Raw genomic sequence first — 11,283 nt, forward strand, 5'->3', positions numbered from 1 at the left:
GTGTTGCCTCCTCTTGTTAGGATTTTCAGCGCAAAGCCAAGGTCTCTCTTGTTCTCTGCTGAAGAGGCAGAGGAAAGAGCGGCAGGAAGTTCTTCCCCTGCTCACGTTTCCCAAGCTGCATTCCTCTACACTGACCACCCACCAAGAAACACAGGTGCAAGGTGGTGAGGAGCTGCTTCTGGACTGCTGTTTGCGGGAGCCACACAGTCCTCCCTTGAAAGCTTTAAAGGCTGGGTCTCTCACATCATGCGGCAAGCAGAACTGATCACATTCTGCAGACGGGGGGTTCCCGCGCTATCCCGACTGAAGGCAAATGACAATATAAACCAGAGTTGGTCAGTGGCTCAGGAGCCACGTGTAGCTCTTTCACACATATTGTGTGGTTCTCGAAACCCCCACCACCCCATTGGTCTACTTGGAGAAGGGATTTCTCTCTTTGAATCACTTCTCCAAACCAAGCCTGCTGGCGGCTTGTAGAATGCATTTAAATTAAAAGCTGCTTTCTTTCCACCTCTCCATCCCCCCATCTATTTTCCTCCCAAACATCTGACATTCATATCTTGTGGCTCTCAAACATCCAATGTTTATTCTATGTGGCTCTTATGTTAAGCGAGTTTGGCCACCCCTGACATAAACCATTCCCAAGACACAAGAAAAGTTCATATATTTAGGAGGAAATCCTGCAGCAGACGTCACTGTTCCTAATTATTGCTCCTGCCCCTAACCAAAAGAGCCCATGCTCCCCGACTAATATTACACAGATGCACAATTCAATCCTATTCTCTCACAAGGGGATTGATCAGCCCCTAAAGCAGCGAATAGATATTTTAAACAAACAAGCCCCTGCTCACTTTTTTTTAAAGGAGCAGAAGGAATGACAAGAGAAAAGCGAGAGGTTTTTTCCCCATTGGCTGATCACATACTAAATCAAAAGGAGGGGGAGAGACAGTATAAGTAGGGTCTACATGCAATTACATGCAATCAGCTTGTGTGACATGACTGCCACACCAGCTGAGGAGGGACTGCAGAATTGCAACCTTCCTCCAGCTGTCAAACGTGACAAGACTTTAACTGGTCTAAATATGAACCAACCAAGGGAGGCACAGAGAAAGCACCCGTAAGGTCACAGCAGGGTCTCATGACTGAATCTGGCACAGTCTCACAAGGTTTTTACAGATAACATCATAAGCTTTAAAAGAAAGCTTTAACTCCGCTTGCAAAGACTCACTTACCCTTCTGATAAGGTCTTCAACATTGTCATGGGGAAAGGCGCGAATGGCCGCTATGGTCCAGATCAAATGCTCAGATAAACAATATTTACTTGAATGCTCTGCATGATATACCACATACTGGAACCCAAGTTCCTGGAGTTGTTTCACATGCTCCAAATTTCTCTCTCGTGAAGTCCCGGCAGTTGTTATACGACTGTAAATATTAACTATGAAAACAAATGCCAGCCTGTGATGTGAGCACAGCAGCTGAACCAACCTGTGCCTCTTAGGAAATGGCATTCAGATCAGAATATCTAGACCAGTGACCCTGGATCTTTCCAGACAACAAAACCCACCTTCAGCCCCTGGGCAGCAGCAGGGCATTCAATGAGTCACAAGCATTAATAAAAAGTTATGAAACTGGGAGGCTTTTTAAAATTCCAATACAAGTGAACCCATATTTAAGGCATTTATTTATAGCCTGCCTTTCTCATTAAGACTCAAAGTGGATCACACAACAGAACACATCATGAGACAAAAAATATTTTTGAAACAATGCAATAGACTTGGAAGTTAGAGTTTTATCCCACTCACCATAACGCTGGCTAACTTTTCACAGACCTTCCACTATTACCTTCTGCCATTTCTTTCTCCTTCTCCTTTGACTCCCCTTTCACACTCCCACCTCCCCCCCCCCCATGCACTCTCTGTCACCTTTGCCTTCTTATGGCATTACAGTCTCCCTTGCATCCCCTGGTCTGGAATCCAGTCTATGCATCCCTTTAACAGTTTATCAATATACAATACATTGATAATGGCTCATCAATACACATCATCATCACTGATGTTTTACAGAATAACATAAGCCAAAAAACCCACATCCCTTCCCAGTGCCCACTTTTAAACTTCACAGTTTTCAGGTTGCTGACTGGAGGAAACAGAATAAAAAATAAGGCCAAGACCAATGGTGCAAAATCAAGTAATATATGTTATTACTCAGTTAAAATTTCTACTGATTTTGTATTCCTTTTGCAGAATTACTGCAAGACGAACAGCTTCCCCTGACAAAGGCTGTTGGTTACATGTGTAGGCAGGTTTTTTTTTAATTTAACTGAGGAATACAACATATTTTTACCTGATTTTGCACCATTGGCTTTGGCATTTTTAATCTCCTGCGACAGGTGTGGCCCTTTGATTGGAGGAAACAATATACAAAGACATCACAGAGGCGATAAAGAGACCAAAGAAGAAGCCTGAGAGAATACAATGATAGTGAACACACAGCTCAATTTTGTGCGTGTTTAACTCAGAGGCATGCCCTGTAGAAGGCACCTAAGCTAAGATCTTGCTTTCACACACACTCAGGGCTTTTTTGGTAGAAAAGGCCCAGCAGGAATTCATTAGCATATTAGGCCACACCCTCTGATGTCACCATTGTTTTACATAGGGGGTTTTTGTAGAAAATGCCCAGCAGGAATTCATTTACATATTAGGCCACACCCCCGACACCAAGCCATCCGGAACTGCGTTCCTGTGTGTTCCTGCTCAAAAAAAGCCCTGCACACACTAAATAACACACTTTCAATCCACTTTGCAATTGGATTTTGTTGTGTGAAATAACAAAATTCACTTGCAAACAGCTGCTGAAGTGGATTGAAATTGCGTCATTCAGCATGTGTGAAAGCACCAACATTTGTCTCAAACCTTGGGAGATCAAAACAGACAATACTGGGAAAGAAGTTCCACTCTTCCTGTTCAGAACATATGCAAGCAATCAGCAATGAATTCAATATGGTGACAATAAATGGTTGATACAAGATGAGGTATAGATGCAAAACTTCTCTGGATAAGTGCTTGAGGGATCAACATCGAGCCCTGGCACAAAGCCAGATTGCTTCCACAAGGAAACTCACTTCCAAGTTAAAGGCATGGTTGCTGTCATGAAGAAACTGTCCAACTAATTTCCCTTCTGGTGGAAAAAAGTCAGGGAAATCAGTCAAAATTCACTCTTGTTTGAGAGAACATTGGTTATTTACAGCTATTTTATGTCTGAATTGATTCACTGAAGCTGACATTCTTTTTGGGACAAAATACTATTTTTGCAAACTCCTTTTGAGACTCAAGCATGTGCTTCACTTGGCTCATTCTAAGGCTTTTCTTAACCCCAGCAACACTACTATACAATAAGCAATGTCTGCTGAAATTCCATTTCCTGCTTTACACATCTAATAATTCCACCCAGTGACAATTTCCTAGCCTGAGGACAACTTGACAGTCATAAGAACATAAGAGAAGCCATGTTAGATCAGGCCAGTGGCCCATCCAGTCCAACACTCTGTGTCACAGAAGAACATAAGAGAAGCCCTGTTGGATCAGGCCAATGGCCCATCAAGTCCAACACTCTGTGTCACATAAGAACATAAGAGAAGCCATGTTAGATCAGGCCAATGGCCCATCCAGTCCAACACTCTGTGTCACATAAGAACATAAGAGAAGCCATGTTAGATCAGGCCAATGGCCCATCCAGTCCAACACTCTGTGTCACATAAGAACATAAGAGAAGCCATGTTAGATCAGGCCAATGGCCCATCCAGTCCAACACTCTGTGTCACATAAGAACATAAGAGAAGCCCTGTTGGATCAGGCCAATGGCCCATCCAGTCCAACACTCTGTGTCACATAAGAACATAAGAGAAGCCATGTTAGATCAGGCCAATGGCCCATCCAGTCCAACACTCTGTGTCACATAAGAACATAAGAGAAGCCATGTTAGATCAGGCCAATGGCCCATCCAGTCCAACACTCTGTGTCACATAAGAACATAAGAGAAGCCATGTTAGATCAGGCCAATGGCCCATCCAGTCCAACACTCTGTGTCACATAAGAACATAAGAGAAGCCCTGTTGGATCAGGCCAATGGCCCATCCAGTCCAACACTCTGTGTCACATAAGAACATAAGAGGAGCCCTGTTGGATCAGGCCAATGGCCCATCCAGTCCAACACTCTGTGTCACATAAGAACATAAGAGAAGCCCTGTTGGATCAGGCCAATGGCCCATCCAGTCCAACACTCTGTGTCACATAAGAACATAAGAGGAGCCATGTTGGATCAGGCCAATGGCCCATCCTGTCCAACATTCTGTGTCACATAAGAACATAAGAGAAGCCATGTTAGATCAGGCCAATGGCCCATCCTGTCCAACATTCTGTGTCACATAAGAACATAAGAGAAGCCATGTTAGATCAGGCCAATGGCCCATCCAGTCCAACACTCTGTGTCACACGTTGGCAAAAAAAAATTATATACATACACACACACACACTGTGGCTAATAGCCACTGATGGACCTCTGCTCCATATTTTTATCTAAACCCCTCTTGAAGGTGGCTATGCTTGTGGCCGCCACCACCTAGCAGAAACCACAATGGAACTTCCTGAGTTTGTGGTATCTGAAACACCTTACACTCCAGCCTTTTACCTTTCGACACCACCATGTGACGAGGAATACAACACAGAGGCTAACATGCAGTGGGCCCTTCCTCAGAAATTGCGGCAGAAGAGAAGAGAGCTAGGCTCCGTGGCAGAGCATCTGCTCGGCATCCAGAAGGTCCCAGGTTCAATCTCTGGTATCTCCAGTTAAAAGGATCCAATAATAAGAGATGTGAAAGGTCTCTGAGATCCTGGAGAGCCACTGCCAGCCAGAGTAGACAACACTAGCTGTGATGGAGCAATGGTCTGATTCAGTGTAAGGCAGCTTCATGTGTTCAAGCACAAAAAGCTGCAACACAATGGTGTTGCCATGAACCCTTAAATTTCACCTCTGCCAGATGTTCACTACTTGCCATAAAATAAACCACTTTCTCTCTCCTTCAGTCCCCTCTCTGCAATATAAGGCTACTACTGGCATACTATACAGGGTCATTGTAATGATTACTGAAATATATACAAAATGCTCTCAACACTGCAAGTAGTTATCCGCAATTCTTAAAAACATCCAAAAATTGCTCCTGAAATGACAAGTCTCCAAAAGTGAGCAAATACCTTGTGCACATTATTCCATATTAACCCAAAATGTAAAGGATGAGTCATCTACACGTCCAGTGATGCCTCACTTAGAACTGATACTTGATGGCAGGCGCTCGGGAGCTGCATTGTGGTGCAGCCCACCAAACTGTTTTTAATCCATCACAGGAATATGATGCTCTCCAGGAAGATGTAACAGAGCTCTTTGGACACTCCTCGGTTGTAACAGAGTGGATTAAACATGTAGATGTTAGTATTTAAGGGGATTGCCTAATCGGGCTGCATGCCTGTCGTGTCCAGAGAAGAAGCAGAGAAGAGACTGGATTTATCCCCTGTCCTTCACTTGAAGTCTCTGACTGGCTTACAGTCTCCTTCCCTCCCCATTCCCACAACAGACACCCTGTGAGGTAGGTGGAGCTGAGAGAGCTCTAAGAGAACTGTGACCGGCCCAAGGTCACCGAGTTGGCTGCTTGTGGAGGAGAAGTGGGTAATCAAACCCAGTTCTCCAGATTAGAGTCCCCTAATCTTAACCACTTCACTAAACTGGCTCTCAAATTGATTACATACTTTATATTATTATACACTTCCTAAGTGTGGCTCAGCCGTATGATAAACAAATACCCCTGAGGCACAGCCCCTCCCCATCCTGCACATTTATGAGTCTGCCTGCCTCTTTTTCTTCCTTTTCTGTAAAACTAAAACCTTCCAATAGAATTCAACTTTAAAAAAACCCCAGAATCCACAAGTGACCAGCAAACATGCTCCAGGGCCTTTTCCCAGGACAGAGGCCAGACTCAGCAGCCAGTGAAGCCCAGACAGGCGGTGCTCCTCAACAGGGATGGTGCGGGTGGATGCGGCCCTCTCAGGCCAGGAAGGGTAGTTGTAGTTCTGCCACCACATCTAGTCCTTTGCTGATCCTCAGATGACGCCAGTTTTGCAACCCCGCTCTTCATAATCCCAGGCTATCCTAGCTCCCCCCCCCCACCTCCCACTCTACAGTTCTCATTTCTTTGCTTCAAGCTCTTCATGGAGAAAGGTGGGTTGAAAGAGTCAGAGATGAAGCAGCAAACTAATAGGGTGTGGCATGTCTGACATTCCCAAATAATGTCACAACCCTTGCAAGACTACCTGGAAGCTCATGGCAGCATCGTTCTTGACCTGCCTGCTCGCATCCTGGTGACCCAGCAGTCTTCCCTGAAAGCAGCCCCAGCAGGTTTCTGTCTCCCCCTTGCCTGGCTGCTCCCAGTCCCAGCAAGATGGGCGTGCTGCTGCTGCTGCATCACAGAGGAAAGCAGGTGAGGCCACGCATCATCCAGAGCTATGGCAACAGAGAGAGCAGTAGCAGCCCCTGGGGCAGCCCAGCCCCCAGGGAAGGGCACAACCACTAGCAGGCTGCAATCAAGCTCTGTGCAGGTGGAGGGACCCACAAGCCAGTCCCAGGCTGGGCATCCATGCCAGGAAAGCCTGCCATTTTATTTTAGTTCAGAATAAGCAAAGCCCATTTCTCCACACAAAACTCCCAAGAAGCAGGCTGCAGCACAGTAGCAAAGTAAGCAGCAAATTAATTTGCGAATGCATGAAATACTACAGTAGTTTGCAGGCAGGGAGACTATAATATATGGGTGCAGTTAATAAGAACATAAGAGAAGCCATGTTGGATCAGGCCAACGGCCCATCAAGTCCAACACTCTGTGTCACACAGTGGCAAAAAATGTTATATACACACATACACTGTGGCTAATAGCCACTGATGGACCTGTGCTCCATATTTTTATCTAAACCCCTCTTGAAGGTGGCTATACTTGTGGCCGCCACCACCTCCTGTGGCAGTGAATTCCACATGTTAATCACCCTTTGGGTGAAGAAGTACTTCCTTTTATCCGTTTTAACCTGTTTGCTCAGCAATTTCATCAAATGCCCACGAGTTCTTGTATTGTGAGAAAGGGAGAAAAGTACTTCTTTCTCTACTTTCTCCATTCCATGCATTATCTTGTAAACCTCTATCATGTCACCCCGCAGTCGACGTTTCTCCAAGCTAAAGAGTCCCAAGCGTTTCAACCTTTCTTCATAGGGAAAGTGCTCCAGCCCTTTAATCATTCTAGTTGCCCTTCTCTGCACCTTCTCTAAAGCTATAATATCCTTTTTGAGGTGCGGCGACCAGAACTGCACACAGTACTCCAAATGAGACCGCACCATCGATTTATACAGGGGCATTATGATACTGGCTGATTTGTTTTCAATTCCCTTCCTAATAATTCCCAGCATGGCATTGGCCTTTTTTATTGCAAACGCACACTGTCTTGACACTTTCAGTGAGTTATCTATCATGACCCCAAGATCTCTCTCTTGATCAGTCTCTGCCAGTTCACACCCCATCAACTTGTATTTGTAGCTGGGATTCTTAGCCCCAATGTGCATTACTTTGCACTTGGCCACATTGAACCGCATCTGCCACGTTGACGCCCACTCACCCAGACTCAACAGATCCCTTTGGAGTTCCTCACAATCCTCTCTGGTTCTCACCACCCTGAACAATTTAGTGTCATCCGCAAACTTGGCCACTTCACTGCTCACTCCCAACTCTAAATCATTTATGAACAAGTTAAAGAGCATGGGACCCAGTACCGAGCCCTGTGGCACCCCACTGCTTACCGTCCTCCACTGCGAAGACTGCCCATTTATACTCACTCTCTGCTTCCTATTACTCAGCCAGTTTTTGATCCACAAGAGGACCTGTCCTTTTACTCCATGATTCTCAAGCTTTCTAAGGAGCCTTTGATGAGGAACTTTATCAAAAGCTTTCTGGAAGTCAAGGTAAACAACATCTATCGGGTCTCCTTTGTCCACATGTTTGTTCACCCCCTCAAAGAAATGCAACAGGTTAGTGAGGCAAGATCTTCCCTTGCAGAACCCATGCTGAGTCTTCCTCAATAACCCGTATTCATCAATGTGCCTACTCATTCTGTCCTTGATAATGGTTTCTACCAACTTTCCCGGTATTGAAGTCAGACTGACTGGCCTGTAATTTCCCGGATCTCCTCTGGAACCTTTTTTAAAGATGGGGGTGACATTTGCTACCTTCCAGTCCTCAGGAATGGAGGCAGATTTCAATGAAAGATTACAGATTTTTGTTAGAAGATCTGGTCGCCGCACCTCAAAAAGGATATTATAGCATTGGAGAAAGTTCAGAAAAGTGCAACTAGAATGATTAAAGGGCTGGAACACCTTCCCTATGAAGAAAGGTTGAAACGCTTAGGGCTCTTTAGCTTGGAGAAACGTCGACTGAGGGGTGACATGATAGAGGTTTACAAGATAATGCATGGGATGGAGAAAGTAGAGAAAGAAGTACTTTTCTCCCTTTCTCACAATACAAGAACTCGTGGGCATTCGATGAAATTGCTGAGCAGACAGGTTAAAACAGATAAAAGGAAGTACTTCTTCACCCAAAGGGTGATTAACATGTGGAATTCACTGCCACAGGAGGTGGTGGCATCCACAAACATGGCCACCTTCAAGAGGGGGTTAGATAAAAATATGGAGCAGAGGTCCATCTGTGGCTATTAGCCACATTGTGTGTGTGTGTGTGTGTGTGTATATATATATATATATATATATATATATATATATATATATATATATATATATATATATATATATATATATATTTGGCCGCTGTGTGACACAGAATGTTGGACTGGATGGGCCATTGGCCTGATCTAACATGGCTTCTCTTATGTTCTTAGTGCAGGGGTGGCCAACAGTAGCTCTCCAGATGTTTTTTGCCTACAACTCCCATCAGCCCCAGCCAGCATGGCCAATGGGTGGGGCTGATGGGAGTTGTAGGCAAAAAACATCTGGAGAGCTATCGTTGGCCACCCCTGGCCTAGTGGGTTCTATGCATGGAGCAGTCACCAGCTGAGTGATGATAAGCTCTTTAATAGACATGCTATAGGATAGGGTTACATTACAAGACTGGGGATGGGGCCTACTGGCCCAATTTATATACATCTCTGGATTCCTGCGCAAGCACATCATTGAGTCATTCAAACCAGTGGGGGCTTGTGATTGGTCCAGGGCTGCAGAGATTTGGATCCTGCAGCCCTTTCTTCCCAAGTCCCCAAGCTCAGCCCGTATGACTCCAATGAACCCGGCAGGCACACCCAAAGTCTTCACTTGAGTCCACATATATAACATCCCTCCCCCTTTAGTATGCAAGCCCCTAGTGGACATAGTCTTTTAGGTACACGGGCTTGCGATGCTCTCGTGTCGACCACCTGAGCGCTGGTGTGGGTGGGGCAGCTTCCAGAGCCCTGGGCGTAGGGCTTGGCGCGAGGGGATCTCGGATGGCAGAGCCGGGTTCCCTGTGGTCTCTTGTTCAGGTGGAAGTTCTGGCTGCTCTGCTGTCTCGAGTGCCAGCAGGGGCGTTGCTGCTGGTCTTTCTGCTTCCTCCGGCTCATATGATGCGGTGGCTGTCAGATTTGCGATGCTCTTGTCCCCCTCCCCTCTGGGCAACTTGCGTGCCCGTAATTGGTTGATGTGCCGCCTCATCGTGAAACCCCCTTCAGATGCAATCTCATACATAACTTTACCCAATACACTGAGTCGACGCGGGGATTCAGGGGTTGGCCTTACAATGGCTTTCCTCTTTCCTTGATGGTCGGGGACAAAGGGTGGCGATTGGGGGTGAATTGTCCCAGAGGCTCGCGCTTGATTGCAGGGTGCCTCAGGGGGCAGTGCTCTCCCCGATGTTGTTCAACATCTACATGTGCCCCCTTGCCCAGATTGCCCGGAGGTATGGGTTGGGTTGCCACCAGTACGCTGATGACAGCCAGCTCTATCTACTCATGGACGGCCGGCCTAGCGGTGTCCCAGAAAATCTGGACCTGTCATTACAAACCATGGCTAGATGGCTCAGGCTGAGTAGATTGAAGCTAAATCCAGCAAAGACAGAGGTCCTTTGCTTGGGTCAGCGTGGTCCGGGAGGGGAAATTCCCCTACCAGCCTTTGACGGTGTGCCCCTGATAGCGGCACACAGGGTCAGGAGCTTGGGGGTACTACTGGAGCCTGCCCTAACTATGGAGGCCCAAATAGCAGCTACTGCCAAGTCTGCATTTTTTCATCTCAGGCGGGCAAGGCAGTTGGCTCCTTTCCTGGAACATGATGATCTGGCAACAGTGATCCATGCAATGGTTACCTCAATGTTGGATTACTGTAATGCCCTCTACATGGGGCTGCCCCTGTGCCAAACCCAGAAGTTGCAGTTGGTGCAGAACGCCGCCGCCCGGCTGTTATTAGGGCTCCCTAGATGGGAGCACATTCAGCCAGGGCTTCGAGGACTGCACTGGCTGCCAATAATATACCAAGTTTGGTACAAGGTGCTGGTCATTACCTTTAAAGCCCTATATGGCCTAGGACCTGCTTTCCTTAGGGACCGTCTCTCCCCATATGTTCCCCAGAGAGTGCTGAGATCGGGTTCTCAAAATCTCCTTATGATCCCCAGGCCAAAGGAGGCCCGTCTGAAGTCAACTAGGGACAGGGCTTCTTCGATCACAGCCCCTTGCTGGTGGAACCAGCTGCCGGAAGAGGTGAGGGCCCTGCGGAACCTTGGGGTGGAATGTTGTAACAGGAGGCACTCGGCTAAGCGGGCTTCCCACTCTCCATGTACGATGCGGCAGAGCGTTTCCATCACAACCAGCACCCTCCTCTCTGCTTGGCCGTTGGTAGCGGGATGAAAGGGGGCCGACCATATGTGTTTTATTAAGTTCCAGCCACAGAAATCCTGGAACTCAGCCAAGGTGAAAGCCATCCTGTTATCTGATACCAACGTATCTGGGAGGCCATGTGTGGCAAAAACCCTGCAGAGGGCCCCTAGTGCCGCCCGCGTGGATGTGGACGCTTCTGGAACTACCTCCATCCACTTAGAGTAGGAGTCCACAATAATGAAGAATACCTGCCCCTGGAATGGCCCAGCAAAGTCAAGGTGCAAAGTCGAGGGACCAGGGGGTTGTGAGTGGACTCCCAATGTTGTGCTGGGGTGCGGGGCGGCGCT

The sequence above is a fragment of the Heteronotia binoei genome, chromosome 15 (assembly GCF_032191835.1).
Source record: "Heteronotia binoei isolate CCM8104 ecotype False Entrance Well chromosome 15, APGP_CSIRO_Hbin_v1, whole genome shotgun sequence".
In the NCBI taxonomy this organism is placed as follows: Eukaryota; Metazoa; Chordata; class Lepidosauria; order Squamata; family Gekkonidae; genus Heteronotia; species Heteronotia binoei.